The sequence below is a fragment of the Rattus norvegicus genome, chromosome 2 (assembly GCF_036323735.1).
Source record: "Rattus norvegicus strain BN/NHsdMcwi chromosome 2, GRCr8, whole genome shotgun sequence".
Lineage (NCBI taxonomy): Eukaryota > Metazoa > Chordata > Mammalia > Rodentia > Muridae > Rattus > Rattus norvegicus.
The window spans coordinates 245,277,072-245,297,595 of NC_086020.1; the positions used below are offsets into that span (position 1 = coordinate 245,277,072).

The 20,524-nt window shown below is 46.9% G+C and overlaps 1 protein-coding gene and 1 non-coding gene across 4 annotated transcripts in view; one reads left to right on the plus strand and one right to left on the minus strand.

Annotated features, from left to right (window-relative positions):
• The window catches only part of St6galnac3 (ST6 N-acetylgalactosaminide alpha-2,6-sialyltransferase 3), a 515,349-nt gene that overhangs the window by 487,445 nt on the left and 7,380 nt on the right, over positions 1-20,524 (minus strand). The window lies entirely within an intron of this gene.
• On the plus strand, positions 13,185-13,317 carry LOC120101318 (small nucleolar RNA SNORA17). The gene has a single exon (XR_005501690.1). It is a non-coding gene; the product is annotated as a small nucleolar RNA SNORA17 (small nucleolar RNA).

Genomic DNA, 20,524 nt, shown 5'->3' on the forward strand with positions numbered 1-20,524 from the left:
TGAGCTGGGACTCTGCCTAGGCCTGCTAGACAGCAGTGCAATCCACTTGGGGTCACACTCCCCACCTGCACTGGGACACGTTATGATGAGACTTCTTCCAGGCTCTGAGAGGCTGAACTGTGTCTGAAAATTCACATGCTCTCCATAGCAGCTCAAGGAACAAGAGCCCAGTTACAGAAGCAGCAGCCATATGCGACTCTGGGCTCCAGAAGGAAGAGAGGCTGGGAGCTGAGACACAGCCCTGCTCTGTAAGGAATGAAGTTGCTCTTGAAGATATGCAGAGCTTTACACTGAAGAACTTCAACTCTACCTCAGATTATATTTGGGCAACAGTGTGTAGATAGGTGGTGGCTCCCCACCTATGGGTCACGGCCCCTTAGAATGTTGAATGACTCCTTCACAGGGGTCACCTAGGACCATCAAAAAACACAGATATGTAAACTGTGACTCATGATAGTATGAAGTAGCAACGAAAATAATTTTATGGTTGGGGGGTCGTCACAACATGAGGAACTGCAGTAAAGGGTTACAATGTATCCAAGAGGAGGCTGAGGAACTACTGGGCTAGAGCACCAGCAAGCACACGAAGAGAACATGTAAGTAAATGCCGATGAGAAAAGGTGGGAACAAGCGGACAGACCTCAGACACAGAAGACGTCAGAACAGGGCGTTCTGTTCACAGTCTTCCTATCTATAGGAAGATAAAAATGATATTGTGAGAATTCCAACACGGGGTAGTTTAGCAGGAGGAATCATGATGACAAAAAAAATTGTCTGTTCGTATTCTTGTGTTTGATGTCATAGACTCATGATCTATGTGGCAAAAGAGCACAGTTATCAAGGCAACCCTGATTATAGTCACACATATCCTTGTAAGGGATGGGTGTGAGAGATATGGCTCGGTGGTAAAGAATGTTTCCTATTCTTACAGAGAACCCAAGCTTGGCTCCCAGTATCCACACTGGGTGGCTCACAATCATCTGTAACTCCAGCTCCAGGGGATATAGTGCCGGAGACCCCTGTGAACACAAGCACATAGGCACACAGGCACACATAAATCAAAGTAAATAAGTCTATAGTAAATAGTAGGAGAGAGATGCTTTGAGGCAGATGTACGAAGGAAAGGCAGTGAGGAGACAGGATGCCTTGCCTTGCTGGGTCTTAATCCATATTATGCTATCATTTCAGTGCTGTGCAACCACCAGAAGCTGGACAAGATAAAGTCCTCCAGAAGGAGCATGGCAGCTAACACTATACCACACACCCTCCACAATCACAAGAAGACAGTTTCTGTGGTTGAAATCACCCAGACTTTGTCATTTGGCGATGTTGTTCCTATGAAACACAAATGAGGAACTCAAACACAGTGAAATGCCAGCTTTAGCCCTAAACCCTGCTAATTAAAACAAGCAACTTAATAAAAGGTTTTAACCATCACAGAACACACATAGTAGAGCTAGGAATGGGAAACCAGAAGGAAATAAAGAAAATACAGGAAGATAAAAGAATGGGAGACTACACTAGGTAAGACACGGTGAGAAGGCTTGACACACATGTAATTACAGCCCAAGGGGAGCAGGAGCAAAGCAGCATTTGACAAGATAATAGCTCAGGACTTTCCAAAGTCAAAGAAAAACCATCGAGCCTCAGACAGAGGCATTGAGACACAGAGCCTGGATCCCCAAGCAGGAGCTATAAAAAAAAAAAAAGACAACTTCATATAGCACATTATAATAAAACTGCTAAAACGATGAAGAGAAACGCCAGAAAGCAGCCCAAGGGAACAAAAACTATATTTTAGCTGACTTGCCAACTGAAATGAGAAAAGCCAGAAGAAAGCACAGAACCCTGAAAGTGTTGAGAGAACTTAATAATAATCTTGAATTCCACATCCAAGGATGACGGCGTCAAAAAGCATTTCAGACAAACAAGAAGCAAAAGGGCACGTGGCTAGCAGACCCCCCAACAAGAGTGATGCCAAGGACTGCTCTATAGGCAGAAAACAAAGTCCTCTCAGATTGATCAACTGCAGAAGAAATGAAGAACAAAGGAAAGGCTGCAAGTAACAATAAGTTACAATGTATCGCAAAGGAAAGGCCGCAGAGAAGAATAAGTTACAATGTATCGAGCTTGAGAAGGGCAACTGACAGCAGCATCTGGAAAGCACTGGAAGTCAAGCAAATAACGACCTGACCCGTGAACTAAGGTGGAAAATGCTATCTTGTTCCAAAACCTAAGTCAAAATGCACACCGCCACCTCCTTGTTCTATAAGCACCAAAATGATAACAAAGAAAGCAAAACTGAGCTAACGGAGAGGAAAGGACTAAAGTGGTACCTCTCACAACAAAAGAGTCTCAACCCAAAAGAAGGGACAGAGAAAGGGGACATTGGAGTGTGGATTGCCGAGGGATTGGGAGAAAGAGGACACTGTACAGACAGGTTGAGGCTGGGAGACTACTCTCTGGGAAGCTACCACTGGATTCTAAGGAGTGTACAGCAACAGGATGCAAAGGTGGATCGGGGGTTGTGACAGGTTAATTTGGTGCCATCAAGTGTCACAGAGCCACCATTCTGGTAGGAACTGTTGGAAACCAGAGGTCCTGCTTATCTCGGGGTAGGGTGTATATGGCACTGGTTTCTTTAGGCATAAGAAAGGTGGAGACTTGGATAAGAACAGGTGCTCTTCCAGGCCATCGGTAATGTCTCACCCCCACCTGGATAGATGGCAGCTGGTCACAAACAGAGTCACTTGTGGTAGGTCACTGGGTATTTCAATGTTCATGCCCTTCTCTTTACAATACATATAAAGGAAAAGGCTTCAGGGAGTAAAAGGCCTGGTGGCCAATTAGACCCTGAAGCTCAGTGTGCACTGTTTCCACATCAATATGCCAAGTCACCAGGACAGCCTTCAGAAACTAATTGCTAAGCCCCTAGAGCAGGAAGACAAACACAAGCCTCGGGAAGACAGGAGGCCTAACAACCTGAAGCCAAGGTGTTTTCTTTTCCATATGAGTTTTGCCAGATTCACAAAAGTTGTTTTTAGCCAGAAGAAGGTGGTTCCGCTCTACCCCCGTCCCAGAAAACAGGAAATGAGTTGTCCTCAACAAGCATTAACACTCATCTGCTTCCCTCCAGAGAAGACTGCTGCCTTCCATTATCCCTGCAAGTTGGTAACCTCACAGAGGGGACACCCTATTGAAACCAGCCTAGGTGATGGTTACCTAGAGAAGCAAGCCCTCCGTCAGCAGCACCAGCATATCCCATCAGGCCCTCTGAGCCTGGGCATCAGTACTGGAAGAAAGCAGGTAAAAATTTAGACAACTCACCCAAGGCCATTACGTCAGCATGTCACCAGGGCACTGTGGCAAAGGCTAAAGGATTTACAATACGTTCAATTTCATTCAGCCTGAAGGTGAATCAGAAGTGGGGTGGGGTGGAGAGGAGAAACTGAGAGGGAAGACCAAATGTGTTCATGCCTGTTCCTCTGCCACTCAATCCTGGAGGATCAACTCCTTCCTGTCTGGAGGGCAGATGCTTTAGAGCAAGTCTGTCAGTCTTCATCACAATAGTCCTTGCAAGGAGACAGATTTGTCTCCTCTTCATTTCCCAAGAGGAAACTGAGGCTTAGGAATGTTAAGTGAGTCAAGAGTGAATCTCAAGTGTCTCTGAGGCCAACACTTGAGAAGCCAAGGAAGGAGGACTGCAGAGTCTGAAGCCAGCTGGGGCTACCTAGTGAGTGCCAGGGCCACTTGTTGCTGCTATGGAATAGAACAGTCTTAAAAAGTCAAAAGCAAAAACAGGAAGGGAGGGTGAGATGCGGGGAGGGAGGGAGAGAGGGAGGGAAGGAGGGAGGGAGAGAGGTTGGGAAGGATAGAGAGAAGGAGGGAAGGAGAGAGGTTGGGAAGGAGGGAGAGAAGGAGAGAGGGAGAGAAGTTGGGAAGGAGGGAAACAAGGAGGGAGGGAGAGGTTGGGAAGGAGGGAGGGCGAAAAGAAGAAAGATAGAGGAGGTAGATGGTTGGAATGTGTGGGAGCTCTGAACTCAGCAATCTCAGGAGGGCTGTCATAAACAAACCCATTTTTTCTCCCCCCCACGTTGACCTTTGCAACAAGTTGGCAATTTCCCTAAAATATCTAAATAGCCACTGGCTTCCTAGACTTCCTCAGCCACGAAATGATACACATGGTAAGCTGCAGAAGCCAGAGAAGAAACAAAGTAAGTGCTTGTAGGAAATCAGGTTCTTTTCACTGAGGACTGTTTAACCAAGGTGCAAAACCACACAAACTACTACCATCTTGCTGCATCCTGGGTCTGCCAGTGGGCCAGATGGGCGTGTCCACTCTGAGTCTAGGACTCCACATCCCAAGCTGATTGCAGTCTCTCCCTGTCCCATCTACTCATAATGACACTTACAGGTAGATAACTGGGTAACCAGGGTCCACATAGGCATTTATTATGAAGGGGCTGGGATCAAAGGAGGCTGGTTTGGGAGTGACAGTCATGATAGGTGGGTAGTGGGTTCACGTGGATAAGGAAAGGGAAGACTGAGAGTCTGTTCAGAACAAAAGAGACAGCTAGCTGCCTCATCTGTCCAGAGGACAATAATTAAGGGAGGTGGAGGAGCGATGCCCCTGTGGAAACCTTGGGAGGTTGCAAATCCAACTGGGTCCCCTGAGCAAATATGAGTGAAATATGGGCACTAGAGGCACAGCTCAGTTGGCGGAATGCTTACCTAGCATCTATGAGGCGCAATCAATCAATCCACAGCGATTCATAAGCCATGTGGTACTTCATTCTGGTAATCCTAGCTCTTGGAAGGTGGAAGCATGAGATAGAAGTTCAAGGTCGTCTTTGGCTACATCAAGAGTTGGATAGCCTTATGGGCCTCACAAGATTACAGAAGGAAGCTGGTATGGACAGACATTGTTTCCTCATTCAAAACACTCTGGTCCAAGGAACAACTATAACACAGCCAAATAGACTTTAGATCCAGACTTCCAAGTTTCCCAGTCCTGGCTCTGAAACATACTAATCATTTGACCTTGGGCAACTAAGTAATGTCTATCTTAATTACACTCTTTGCTAATGAATATAGTAATGAAAATAAATGTGCTTCAAGGCTCTATAGAGCCTGGAAACCGGGAAGACTTTACTACAGTGAGCTTCCAAGGTTGCACAGCGTCTGATACCTTGAGACTTAACTCACAGTCTGTGACTTAGCACACAGTATTTGGTTTCCACTTACTCTAGACCATCCCTAACACTTGACCCAGGTCACTCACCCTGGCCATGACCTCTCACCTCCAGAGGTGCTCTTACTGTGGGCCCCTCCTTCTAGAATATGCTTTTCCATCTCGCTTTGGAATTCCATGGCACTCCCTACATCCCTTTTATGAGCTGTTTTCCTGATGTCCAACCACCAGGCCTGCTTTCATCAGGATTCCTGCGGCCCTAGGAAGATAGGCCACAAAGAAAAATAATTCTGTCCCTCAACTCCTGTGAATTCTTTGTAGCGGTGGATCTCAGAAAGACACATGTATAATGTGCAAAAAGTCCATCCCAAAGAGGATCCGCAAAGGGACACAACTGGAAGCAACAGCTTGTACCCAGCTTTCATGGCTTCACCAACAAAGAGCAGTCAGCCCACTAGGGATCGTCACAACAGCGGACTCCAGCTTTGGGCTCCAAAAGGCACAACATGGAAGACAGATCTGTGGAGGAAGCCAACAGACTGTGGTGTTTGCAGGTTCCTCCCTCTGGCTGTCACTAGGATCACTGAACCAAGAAAAGTTTATAGAACTGTCCTGTGGGTGAGGATTTAAATGCTGACTTTAGGCAGAACGCAGTGGGACACTGACAACTTCTGCATCTGCTGCTTCCTACCTTTCTCCAGAACAAAGACAAAATGTCTATGGCAAACAGGAGTGTCTTGGAGCGATGGATAGGGTTTCCTTCACAGTCATGCAGGTTTTCTTGCTCTGTCTTACAGCTTGGGAGTTCTCCCGACTTGCTGGCCTCTGCCTCTTCACAGAGTGGTCTCAGGAATCTCGGCTGTGGATGTACCTCTGTTTGGCAGGTGCTTTCCTAACACCCACAAAGCCTTGGGTTCAGGCCACAGCACCACACTCACCAAACGCAGTGGCTCACGCTTGTAACTCTAGCTCTCTGGAGGAGAAGGCAGAATAATCAGGAGTTCAAGGTCATCCTCGGCTATAGGAAAATTAAGGCCCATTTGGGATACAGATAAATAAGACTTTGCCAAAAGAAAAAAAAAAGAATAAAAGGGGAGAAGGGAGGGATGGAGGGAGGGAGGGAGGGAGGGAGAAGGGGGAAAGAGGGAAAGAAAAATAAAGGGAGGGAGGGAGAGAAAGAGGAAGGGAATGAGGGGGAAGGAGGGAGGGGGAAGGAGGGGAAAGGAGGGAGGGATGGGAAAAGAGAGAGGGAAGGAGTGAAGGAAGAAAGTTAGTTTCCTGGTTTTAGTCAATGCTAAGCACTGCACAGCACAGGCGCTCACCACAGGCCATTCAAGAACACTGAAACCCTCTTGCTGAAACCCTCTTCCCTCTCTCTGCACCCCACTTTACTACAGACCATGAAAAGCCGAAAAGCAGCTCCTCATAAAGCTGTCCGTAAAGCTGTGTGTGGTAATTACGCACCACAGACCTCAGCACGCACACAGCTCTGTGGCAGTGGCTTGGAAACTCACTTTTCTTTACAGCTTTTGGGGCTCACTTTCTCCCCCCCGGCCCCCGTCTTACCACCACTGAAGTACAAAACAAATCCTGATTTCCACCTATTGCCGAGCTGCTGTCATTCATTGATGCCACTGTCTCCACTCCTCAGATCTTTACTTTCGCAACCTTACAGAGGTGACCGAGAATCCTGTGCGTTGGCTCAAGGAAGCTCACATTCTAAGTGCTGTCAGTATGGTATAAAGGCATTACTCTCTCCTCCGAGGGGACAGAACAGTGTTTATTCTAGACTCAAATAAGAGTGACTATGGCCTGGGAACACAGACTTATGCCAAATTTTGTTTTCCAACGTGGTCACAGTTTAATGAAGTTTTAGAGTAGCTGAACAAAGACAGTCACAAATCAAAGCCTTTTGGGTTCACTGGACAGGCCCTAAAAGGAAAGCCGGTAATCAGCAATCAGCTGATGGCTGACAGGCTTTGGGTTAGTGGGAACTAGGTGTCTGTATGTCCAGGAGACTGACCTAATGAACGCAGTCTGTGAGCTCTTATCCTCCTCCTCACACCCCACGGCAACAAATGGCTATGAAGAGGGCTCATGGCAGCCCCAGGTAAATAACTTCACCACAGTGACGAACGTTCTAAGTCAATCTGCCTTCCAGACAGCCAGTGCAAGGCTCTGTCTTTTTTTCCAGAAACTTTCATTCTAAGAACTTAACGAAGTTCAAACCACCCAGGTCTGAAGGAAGACCCCCCCCCAAGGAAAACACTAGGAACAGATGAAAGGGAAGTGGAACCCTCCAGATTAGGCGTCCAGGTTGGGTGACCTGGGGATGCTCACAGAGGCAAGACCAACAACATAATTCATGCCATGTGGTGAGAAGTTAAAATTCAAGCCGTCTTATTCAAAATTATGAAGAAAATACAGGCAGGGTTTTCTGTGAGGATAAGAAATTGGCTTGGGGACAAGCAAGCTGCTTATCAGAGCACCTGAAGACTGGGGGTAGAGTCCTTGCCTAGAATGCACAATGCCCCAGCATGCATGACACCCAGCATTCAGGATGTCCTAGCATGCACCATGCTCCAGCATGTACAACACTCCAGCGCGCACACTGGCCTAGGCTGAAACCCTACACCAGGATGGAAACACTATCAAGCATCCAGTGCAGCAAAAATATGCAAGCTTTGGCCATTTTTTTAAGTCAAGCCATGAACTGAAACTGAAGAACTAAACATTAATACACAATTAGAAAACCATTCTTCGGGGTTGGGGATTTTGCTCAGTGGTAGAGCGCTTGCCTGCACAAGGCCCTGGGTTCGGTCCCCAGCTCCGAAAAAAAGAAAAAAAACACTCTTCACTTTGCCAAGGGCTCAACTACATGATCTTCTAGGTAATTCTCTTTATTCTGAGTGAGTTTATAAAAGACCAATGCTCTGCTTCTCACTAAAATGAATATACTGGGTAAAACAGATTGTATCTGAGAGAGAGAGAGAGAGAGAGAGAGAGAGAGAGAATAGATAGAAGATGAATAATAGATAAGATAGGTAGGTAGATCAATAGAGATAGATAGATAATAGATAGATAGATAGATAGATAGATAGATAGATAGATAGATAGGTGATAGATAGATGGATAATAGAAGATGAATGACAGATAAAATATGTATGTAGATCAATAGATGATAGATAGATAGATAGATAGATAGATAGATAGATAGATAGATAGATAGATAGATCGATCGGTCGGTCCATCGATAGAGATTGACTTCAAACAAATGGTCTGAAACCGTTTTAATTAAGGTCTATAAGGAAAGGCTCTCTTTCTTTCTGTCTCTCTCTCTCTCTCTGTCTGTCTCTCCGTCTGTCACACACACACACACACACACACACACACACACACACACACACACACACCTGCCACTCTAGCTGGCTGTGGAAGAGTGCTCAGCCTTAGGTCAGGAGAGTGGGGAATGGATGGTTACTGAACCTGGGCTTTGTGGTCAGAATTAAGTGGCTCTATGGCTCTAAATGCCTCAAACCTTTGACTTCCAAACTTTACCCTCTCTAAGCTGCTATTTTCCTCATTATAAATCCAAACTCATGGGGATAGAGTGTTAAAATCAGATCCACAGAGTTCTTCTCATAACTTTTACTGAAGGGTGTATATGTGTTTCTGAGTGTTTGTGTTTAATGAGTGTGTGTGTGTGTGTGTGTGTGTGCGTGCATGCATGTGTATGTGCATGCATGTGTGTGTTTATATTTGTGTATGTATGTGTATATATGTGTGTGTGTACATGTGTGCATGTGTATAGTCAGTGTGCACCACACTGGTAAGGGGTGCCAGGACTATGCTTTCATTGACACCTTTCTGGTGGAAATCTGCCTGGAAATCACTAATACTGTCACAGTTGACTCCTGAGAACAAATGTTTATCACAAATGGCCCAGAGTTGTAAACAACAGTAAGACGTGGATCATCTGTCCCCGAGCAGAACTGCTCACATATATCCTGTCTCTGTTTAAGGTGGGTCAGAGGTGTTCTATTACCCATGAGGTTAAACTCTTTAAACCATCCACCACTGCACCAACGCACTAGCCCACCAGTCCACCAGACCACCAACCCACCAGACCACCAGACCACCAACCCACCAGACCACCAGACCACCAGACCACCAGACAGACCACTAGATCACCAGACCACCAGACCACCAACCCACCAGACCACCAGACCACTAAACCACCAGACCACCAGCTCTGGAATGTAGACTAAACAGTCATTGGGGCTTCCTGTTATTTTATACAAATGACATGTTCTAAGTCTGTAACTTAAAAGGACCCAGAGTAGCTGGCTCAGAGGGAGTGTGAGACTGGCTGCCTTTTAGAGCATGGAGAGAAAGGCAGGGGTCTGCAGCAGTAGAGTTATGATAAGAAGACTGTAGTTCACCCCAAGGCATAGAGCCACTGACCAGTGAGGAGTGGGAATTAGAAACTTTTATCTTTATCTTTTACAGTTCCCTCTGGCCCTGTGCTGAGTAGTGACGCAGAGGGGTGGAGAGAACGATTTGCAAACCAAGCACAGCCGTCCAGACAACTCCACCTGAGAATGCTCATGCCTGTCCTCTAGATCCTGTTCAAGTCCTCAGTACTGAGCCATCCCGTAGGCCAAGCTCAGCCAAGCACAATAAACTAAACAAACTCCCTTTCTAAGGAGCATGCACCGGAAGTCTTCACATCACATCAGAGCTCAAACCACCCCTCCATCTCTTTAACACTCAGCTTACTCCGACCCAAACTATCTCGGGTTTCTTCGGTGTTGACCAACATTTAGTTCATCTCAATTATCCCATGCCATTCTCTGCCCTACAGATGCTGTAACAGGCCCCAGACTTCAGCACCACTTATGTCCCGATAGGACCATTCTGGCCTTGGAACCCAGCATGTGGGCAGTAACACCTGCCAAAGTGATACAATCTATCTGTTTTAATCTTGCTATTTTGTTTCAGTTATCCCAATTCTGGCTAACTGTTCTTGCTGACTGAAGTGTGTCAACCCAAGATTCCTCCTTTGTGCTTAAAAGCTCACCCAGAGAAAGGCTGCAATCATACTCCAGCACTGAACACCCAGCGTAGCTACCAACCGGCTAATAAAGACATTGTACTGACTTGAATCTGTGTCCAAGTCATCCTCCTTGGTGGATACCTCACAGCATCATGAAGAGCAAATGGTTAAAGCAGGTCCTTTGAAGTCAGAGAGACCTGAGGCTGCTGATTCTCTGTCATTCCACTTACTGAAGAGAGTGACTGAGTTTCCTGGGCACTGGCTGCTGACTGTAGAGTGGGAATGTGTTTTCCTCATAGAGAGGCTGTGACATCTCACCTCCATTTTAGCTCGCCTCCTGTGATGGTGGACTGGGATGTGAACTTAACTGGATCTCTTGATAAGAGGAACACCTCTGGGCAGTTTGTGAGGTTATTTCCCAAAAGGAATAAAGGAGGTAGACCCTCTCCAGAGTGCTCAGTACCTTCCTGAACCAGCCCTGATGTTAGTAGGTCTCAGTGAAAAGCAGAGCCATGCTGCCTGCCCACATGCCTTCTTGCTGGTGTTTCTGACTTGTTGCTACCATCTTTCCCTTCCATCAGAATCCCTGTGTCTTCTGCTGTGCAATGCTGACAGAAGAGCAGAGGCTCTCCAGGAGTCCTCCTGGGCTTCAGCACGGCAGAGGCTCTCCAGGAGTCCTCCTGGGCTTCAGCACAGCAGAGGCTCTCCAGGAGTCCTCCTGGGCTTCAGCGCTGCAGAGGCACCTGGTCTAGTGGGCTGAGCTTCTACTACATCCTCCGCCTCCCCGGTCAATGTCATGTAAGTCAACCTAAAAACAATCCCCTTTGTGATATATATTCAGTCTACATTTATTGGTTTTGCTTCTCTGGAGAACCCTAATACACCTGCCACATAGTAGTTGGATGGTAAATACCAGCTACTTCAATGGCGATAGTGTTGTCCTTCCAGGAAGGGTTCAAAGATGGTTGCCCGGTAACCTTAAAAGAGCTACCAAATAGCTGAGTCTCAAGTCCCCAGAGGCTGATCCAACTGACTTGGGATCAGGTGAATGTTAAGATTGCCTGCAGCGAGTGGGAACTCCTCAACTGAAGCAGAACTGGGACCATGCTTGTGCATGCCCTCAGGCTTGGCTCATTGGCTGTAACACACGATTCCATGCTCTACACACACAACCACACTTCTGTGTCTGACATTCGTTAGTTTTGTTGTTGAGAAATTGAATGTAAACGATGCTCTCTGAGACCTGCTTGTGCCTCTGCTGTGCTGAACTCATAGTTGGGATAAGTCACTCCCAAACGTGAAGACCCCAGCTCGTCCCACAGACGGAGTGCTAGAGGAGACAGTGAGCTAACAGAGGTATCTCTCTGGTTCAACACTGCCTTGATTTAATAATCTATTTCCATAGAATAATCTATAGGGGCTCCCCCCGGCGAGAAGGAAAGTCTACAGACCCTGGAGCACGAGAGCGGGACTTGGCACCAAGTATTTATCTCTTCCAGCTCTCCAAACCAGCTCAGGGCCAGACAACCACATGCCATGTCTCCCAAAACATCCTGTTCCTTCAACCCACCATGTCTTCACACACACTATTCTTCCTGCCTGAGATTCATTCTTTCCACCATTCCTGTATCTGCAGAATCATTCCTCCAGGTGCCAGATACAATGGTTGTAGGTTGATGTCATTATGCAGGTGAAGGCAGACAAGATAAAATGAGGCCTGTCATTGGATGAGAAGGAAGGGAGGCGGGAACAGAGGTTTTAGAAGGAGAGAGAGGATTGAGGAGGAGGAGCTGGGAGAACATGGCGGCATATGTTCAGATTCTTCTCTGCGCATAGATACAGGCTGTTTTGACTATTTTTAAGGGATGGGTGTGTACAGGATTTTGTGCTGTCTAGATGGGCAAATTATGTCTTATCAATTGGATCAGAGGTTATCGTCTGGTGTGTTCTTTCATTTGGTGGCTTGAGTCCATAGTAAGAGAGCCACAAGATAGGCGGTCTCTGTATGAAACTGGCATGGCAGCAACCCGCCTTGGGAACTAGATGGGTAGAGAGATTGCTGTCGGGGCTCAGAGAGCAGCCGTCGGCAGTGTGAGATGGGATGGAGCTTAGCGGGTGAGACGCTCTGCTGATTGAGATAAAAATATCCCGCAGATGCTGCGTGGCCCTATGATGCCAGCACTAGCGTGGGATAAAAGAAGCCATTTTTTTATTTTTTACCACAGCAAATGGTGAAGTAAACCACTATGCATTCTGGCCTTTCAACCTGAGGCTAAGAAATATAGAAATAAGTATGCATGTGTCCATAAGTTATGAAAACGCTGAGGGCATTCCTAGATGGGCAGGCATAAATAGGTAGTATCTGGAAAACGTGCATTTCATCAGCCTGATCAGAAGACGGAAGTCTCCATGCTGGTCTTAAAAGTCGGGGAGAAAGGGCTTCCGGAGGAGCCTGAAGCAGGATAGGGCAGACAGGGAACAGCATCTGAGACAGACTTTACACAGCAAGGAACTGACAACCAAAGGAGTCAGGCAGGGGTGGAAGCCCGCAGAGTAAGGAAGGAGTCATGAACCTGTGTGATCCGTGAGGAAAGAACGAGCTCACAAACCCTACGCTACTCGGGGGAGGAATTCTGATGATTTACAGAGTGGAATGGAAAGCCACTAAAGGGTTTTAATGGAGACGCCATGACCCGATTTTGAAATGTCTCTCTAGCTGTTCTGTAGCACTCACAGGAGATAACAGGGAAACCCTACCTGGACACCTCACCCAGTCAGAATGACCAGACTCAAGCTCAAATACCATCTTCTCGAGGAAATTAAGTACATCGGGTGCAGCTTGACCTGAGTCTTCACACGTGTGATCTGATTACAAGCATCTGTTTAAATCTTTGGAGGATGTAAAATCAGCTTGTCTGGTTAAAAAGTACAGCTATGCCTATCTCTAGAAGCACTGCAGGCTCGGCTGCTGTGTCACAGGGACGTCAGTAGGTGGCAGAGAGGAGAGAAGCTATATCCATACTCAGTGTTCGGACCCGTGAACATCTGAATGATTAGAAGCCTACACACCCTGAAAACACTGAGCTTGAGACAACCACCAGTCTGGCACCAGAGGGCTGGGGAGCTGGGGGTGGAGGGAGGGTGGAGGGAGACCATGCCTGAGATGATCCCTGCCCCGAGCCATATTGTACAACCAGGGTGTTAGCACTCCTGAGATGGCCCAAGACACTGATGACACTGGACACCACAAAGAGGACAAGTGAGTGATGGAGAAATGGAAGAGAAAGAGAAACAGAAGGATGCAGGCACAGTGAAGAGAGGCAGAACTGGAGACTCGAGGGTAGTGAGGAGCAGCCTGATGTGAGTAGCCAGTGATGCCTCCTGGGACCATGGTGGGGTCCTGACCTGGGCTGTCACCGGGGTACACGATTGTGTCCAGCAGTGTGGGAGAGTGGGTTCTCCCACTCACCCCTTCTGCCGTGCTATGGAACAGGGAAAGATACTCTCTCCTTCCCCCTTGTCTCTTACCACCTGTGGCAGGAAGGAAACCTGGTTCTGGAGTCATGCTAGCAGGAGAGCTGGCCCTGCCCCTCATCTACTATAACACTTGAGAGATTGGGCCCTGCATCTCACCTGAGCAGCACAGTAGAGCCGACCCTGATCCCAGGGGTGGATGAGCAAGCCCAGAGGGCGTACGCATGGGAGAGCTGGTCCACTTGTCTGCTGTGTGGCGAGGGAGAGATGTGCCCAACTCGGGATGTGAATGTGGGAGAGCTGGCCCTGCCTCCTGTCTTCTGTGCAACAGCATGGAGGAGAGATGCTAATGAACAGTGATATGACGCATAACTCAAATAAATCTTTCCTCCTTTAAAAACAAAATCAAACAATGTCTGGCACAGCCACAGCTTCTCTGAAGCAGCTTGAGCTAATGCTAACACTAGAAGGTAAATCTTCAAAGTGGGAGAATGAGAGAGAGAGAGAGAGAGAGAGAGAGAGAGAGAGAGAGAGAGAGAGAGAGAGAGAAGGTATGTTACACTTAGACCCTGGCCAGACACCTGTATTCTAGTCTCGCCATTGTGACCTTACCCACTCTGTGTCTCAGTTTCCTTCTCTGTAAAACAGAAGCCCAATACCAGTAACAATGTAACTATTGTTATTGTTACTGAATAACAATTCCAAGAGCTGAAAACAATGCTTGGCCTTTAGGCAAACAGTACATGCAAAGTGCTTAGGGCGAAGAAGTCAAGTGTTCTCTAAGGCTTGGTCTCCACACATATGAAATAGTTATGAGAAACAGTTTTTTTTAAATAGTTAACATTAGAATCTATGATATGCATATCTTATGTATGGCAGCCACCCTATACCAAGTAGTCAGAAACTGTTTGCTGATGGTATTTTGTTGTTAGTGTTGTAGGAAGTTACAAATACGCTTGTCTGTGTAACCTTAAAACTACCTTTCTTTTCCTTTCTTTTTTTTCTTTCTTTCTTTCTTTCTTTCTTTCTTTCTTTCTTTCCTCTCCCTTCCTCCCTTCCTTTAAACAAAGTCTTTTATGTAGTACAGATTATCCTAGAACTCACTGGGCAACCCAGGCTGCCTTGAACTCATGGCAATTCTCCTGCCTCAGCTTCCTAAGAGCTGAGATGGCAGATGTGCTCTCATCCCCACTTCGCAAAATGGTCTGATTTGGATTCAAACCCGAGCTCCACTTTTACTGGTAAAGCTGCCTTGGCAGAGCTTGCCTGGCCTCAGTGTTTCATCTACATGGGATTCACCACTGTGCCCACCTTAAGTTTCTACAGAGGCACAAATATTAAATCCCAACACCATGCAAGCACTCAGTGGGTATGCCAAGGGGAATTACCTCCCCAGACAGCATGCTCCCCCAGAACAGAGCTTGCTGCTACTCTCTCATCTTCTACCTCTCCACTCTTCTCTCCTATCATCCATGTGGACAAAAGTCATGCGTGTGCCCTTTTAATATTGCCTATGTGTACTAAAGCACACATGCAATAAAATACCACGCATCTCGGTCTGTTCTTAACAGAGAAACCTAAAGCGGTGGCCTTTGGATGTTGCTTCTTTTTTAAATTAACTTTTTTTAGGTTAGCGTACAAAGTGAAGGCTGTTACTTTTAATGCTCTTGGTCAAAAATAGAAGAGAGAAAGGCAAACTGCAAGTCACCAAAGTGCCAGACATCCCACGTAGAAATCTTAGATCAGATCAGGCCAGCAATCAGGCTGCTGGGGAGATTAACCAGCCTGGAAGGATTGAACAGGCGTCAAACGAGCCAAAGAATCACAAGGAAGCCACATAAACCACAGGAACGGAGAGAGATGGCCCTCAGCACAGGTGAGAAAGCTAGAAGGGAAAATCTGGTGGTGATGCCACAGGGCCATCCACCTCAGGGGAGAACAGGGCTCAGAAGGACAACAAGCAAAGAGCCAAGTTAGGCTCCTACAGGAGACAGCTGAGGAGAAGTGACATCTGGCTGTGTCACACACACAAGACCAACCATTCCAGGCACAGGAATAACCGGCATTTCCCAGCCAACACCCTCCACCTTTGAAAGATCTTATCTGCCGTTTAATAGAGTCCTAAGACCATCCCCCTATCCCTGCACTGCAACAATGTTTCTTTCAACCTTGAATTAATGATATCTGAAAGGGGCACAGAAGCCAGCAAAATGAGCCGTGAAACAGAAGGCCCGGGAGGCAGGAGAAAGTGGAGGGAAGACTTTAGGGAGCCCTGTCTTGCTCTACACCAAAGGAAGTCTGAGAGACCAGCCCAGCGGTTCCCAAGGCTTTCTGTTACTTATTAAAACCTCAAATGAGGCTCTGAATGACCGACTTGGAAAGTTCAAAGCTATCAGCTTTCTCCAGTCTTCGCCTTTTCCTATTCCTAATCCCTAGGGAATGATTTTTTTTTAATATAAAACTGACCAGGTCCTAATTACAACAGCAAACCCCAGCAGGAGAGCATTAGCTTTTATCCCCAGAGCTAGCATCCCCTTGCTACAGAGTAATGAGGACATAGAATAAGAAAGGAGTTGACCTATACCCTGCTGAAACAAAATCCCATGGTTTAGGGTCACCATAGACTGGTTTTCCTGAAAAGGGTGAGGAATGGCACTGGAGAAGGGTGGATTTCTACCCCAGGCCCACGTGCTGGACACTCGAGCATACATGGGCTTTTCAACACTCATGTGGCCTCTGCGCTTCAGCATCAGAGAGCTCAGCAGGGGGGGTGGGGGGATCACACAAGGCCCCGGGGCCAAAGCACTTAGAACAAGTTGGACTTAAATTACTAAACAGATGTAAATCACAGCCATTCCCTTTTGAGGATTTGTGGACTGAAATCTCTGCTCTTCAGCTGTTAGACATTAGCAACTACTTCTCGAGCTGGATACAGTGTGGCAAGACTTCCCAAAGCATAGCCCAGAGATGGCAACATTGAACTCCACAGAAACACCACCCTCCCCCACCCCCTACCCCGGCAGGGCTCACCTGAGATAGACAACATCAGAACCCCCAGGGCTCACCAGATATACAAGTTCTCATGCCCTACCACACAGACAGAAAGGAGAAATTCTGGAGTGGTCCTGGCCATCTTTTGTGTCCTAAGCCCTTTGTGGAGTCCCGACAGTTCCACTGGAAAGCACTGTGGTCTGCAGACCTTAGGACCCATGTTTTGGCTGTTGAGTCCCAGCCTCTGTACGTGAGCCGGAAAAGTTACTTCCCTGCTGAGCTTCGTCCCCTCCCTTTGCAATGCTTGGCTCTTGTGCAGTGAACGTTGATAGCAATGTACCTTGCAAAGGCTCTGATCTAATTAGGGAGAACCACAAAGCCCTTGGCTTAGTTCACAGTGCTAAAAGAAGTTGAAGGCAACTCAGAACAGAGACGGCAAAGTTTATCTGCAATTGGATCCACAGCCTCCTTGGTGTGGTGGATGATACTATCCCCCGTCTGGTTATCCCTGACATGCAGTGGATGGGACAGACAGACATGCTGCTGATGGGACAGACAGAATGTAGCAATGTTCTGATACAGCTAGCTCAGGATACCAAACAAGAGTATCACATAATTTTCAGTGTCATGAAATCTTATTGCCCTTCTGATTTTTTAAAGCTACTTATTAATGCGGAAGTCACTCTTGGAGGATCTCGAGACCTAACTGCCCTGGCTTAGTAGGCTCACATTAGTTCACATTAAGCTGCATGAAGCAGAGTCTCCCAGCTAGGCAATGAGAGCAAATGCCACCCACTCTGACAGTCTTCTGCAAGAGAAACATCTGGAAGGGTCTGAAATGCTGCCTGGCACAGGCACTAGACGAGATTCAGCAAATGGCACGTACCGTCCCTGCTACATGGTCACTCTTGAACCACTGTGAACAATCTGTGACCTGAGAGAAGAAGCCGACTCAGGAGCAGGGTGACACTGCAAAGTCGCACATGAAACAGCCACGTGCACGTGAACACCACATGCTCTGCACGCCGCGGTACATGGATCTCTGAGATAGAGCTGAATGTGTGTGCACACAAATACACAAAGGAACTCCCAAAGAAAGCAGGATTTATCCTGTACGTTCCAATTGTCCCTGTGTATACAACAGCCTCCTGAAGCAATGAAACAATTCAAAGCGTACAAATTCTGCCTGACCTCAAAGCCCTCAGGAACTCACACCACCACACCAAGACTGAACAGCTAGCTCGAGCATCCCACAGAGCAGCCGACCCTGGGGGAGAATTCACAGCTGCACGGCATCTGGGAGGGATTTGGATCAGTTCATGGAGAAACCCAGATGAGATTTCAAGGAAAGGGACGTTCCAAGGTTCACAAGTGTCCCTGGGTCAGACAATCATGACTTGCCTATACTGATCATTCCTTTCCTTTCTAAGAATCTGACCCGCACAGGTACCGCAGCCTTGGTTCCAATCTGAGAAGCATCTTCTCATTGTCTGAGCCCACCTCTCTCCTGACGGGGACTGTGCTGATCAAAGGAACAGTCAGTAACCACGCGTGGTTGTTGGGCTTTGAACCCATGCTCCGGGAGGCTGTTGCACACACAGGAACAAGTAAGATAAACAAATAAGAAACTGCACTGTTTATTCCACTTCATTTTAATCAATTCATAACCTAAAACGAGGGGCTTCGTCCAGTTATTGGAAAACAAATGAAATCTACTTCTTCAAACCATTAAATATAGATAAAAAATATCTAAGAAAAATTTAGCCGCTGAATTGGGGCATACTGTAATTGAAATATATATATACATATATACATATATATGTATATATACTGAATTCAGAATATGCAAACACAACATAACGTTTCGTTAATAATTATATACTGGTCACATATTAAAAGGAAGTCAGTTTTGATAGTTTTGGTTAAATAAAATCTATTGCACAAATTCTACATGTGCCTTGTTTTTTTAGCATTTCTTAGGAAATGTGTAGGTGGTACTTGGCATGGCTTGTAATCTCAGCACTAAGAGACTGAGGCAGGAGGATCCCTACCTTGAGGCTACACGGTGAAAGAGTGTAAGCCCTCACCCATATTCCTGTGAGTAACCCCAATGAAACTTATTGGTTCACCAAGGTGTCCTGTGGTTGTCTGAGAGTAGGATTGGGGCGGGGGGCAGAGATAAAGATAAGGGAAAGAGACAGAGGAAAAAGGAGAGGGGGGGGGGCAAGGAGAGAGGTGAGAGGGGGAAGGGATTGAGGTGGATGGGGGAGGGGAGAGGAGAGAAGATCCCTGTGGACTGCATGGTTTCTCACAGGCTGCTCTGACGCAGACAGCAGCACATGCTGTTCTTCACAGCACACTAGAGCAGGCTCAGAGGCAGGAGAGCTTCTTCCTGTCACTCAGACACTGTAGAGGTGCCTGAAGGCCTGAGACTCACTTCTCCTTCAGAGACCAAGCCATTGTTGCTGCCATACTTACACAAACAAAACTCCAGTAACCAGTGCCCTGCTTGGCACAAATTCAAACCCATCGTGTTCCCCCAAGAGCAGCCTCTGAATGGCCACTTGCGAATTCCAGTTCTTTAAATCTATAGTGGCTGTGTGAGCAGACTTTAATCCCAGATGCCCGCTCTTAGTTCATACTTCGCTTCCATTTCCTCTATAACCCTCATAGCAAGATTCAAACAGTTTTAAAAACAGATCAAAGACAATCTTCACTAAGAAATAAAACAGCCTCCAAAATTAGAAATAAATCTTTTCCAGAGAAGATTTGACACTCAACAGTTCTCAGTTTTCCAGTCTGAGCAAATACTAAAATCTGAGTAGGTGGACGGCTGTTGTGTAGCAGTTTCCTCCAAGGTTGAAACTTTACATCCTGGAGGGAGGCTCCTTAAGACAAACAGTATTAAAAGAGAAACTAAACAATTCAGAATAGCTTCAGGAAGTTCCTGAAACTGACCAGAATCACTACACACCACCTCCTTCCCAAAAGTAAACAATAATGACTACTGAGACTCCTCAGAGGAGTTAAGCTTCAAAGAAGAGACCATCCCAGAGACCAGACTGTAAGAGATTTAGAGCAACTGAGACACTTGGAAAAGACACTCTTCCAGCCTGCTGAGCTGCCTGCAGGCAGTGTGCTCCAGGTTCCCAGACTTGTGATCTGCCACCTGCGCTGGGTGGGCTCTGATAATGCAGATGACTTTGAGCCATTTCTGCTCCTGTAAAAAAAAATGATAAAGCTCACTGGTTCACCAACAGTGGCATCTATACTTAGGTCTGTCATGGATGGGTTCCCTATGTGGGGCGAGGAGATGTGTGTGCTGCATCTGTCCAGGAAAAGTCTTGTCACAAAAGAGTGGGTCAGAGTGTAGACTTGTGTTTACTTGTGACCATGCATGGCTTTTATACCACACTGGAAAGACTCCAAGAACAGAATGCCACTTCTCTCACCCCCTCTCCAGCAAATTTTTTCAGGGGCTAACTCCACCCCCCACCACCACTGTTTGTCAGGGACCATATGTGGTCAGCCTATCCTCTCCATCATGCAGGAAATGAAATAGTGGCTGGAGATATGGGACTTGGCATTAAAGGAAGTCTGGAGGAATGTCACCTACCCAGAGGCTGCTGCTCCTTAAACCCTCTTGAGATCCTTAGCCTGCTCTCCTGTTTTATCAAGGACAGGCAGCAATGGTGACTACACACCCATCCTCCCCTCCTGCCCTCTTCCTACTGACCCTTTAGAGAGCTGTTAATGAAAAGCAGAACCAATGGACTTGAGACTCAGCTCTCCTTCTTCCCTGGCTTAGCGAG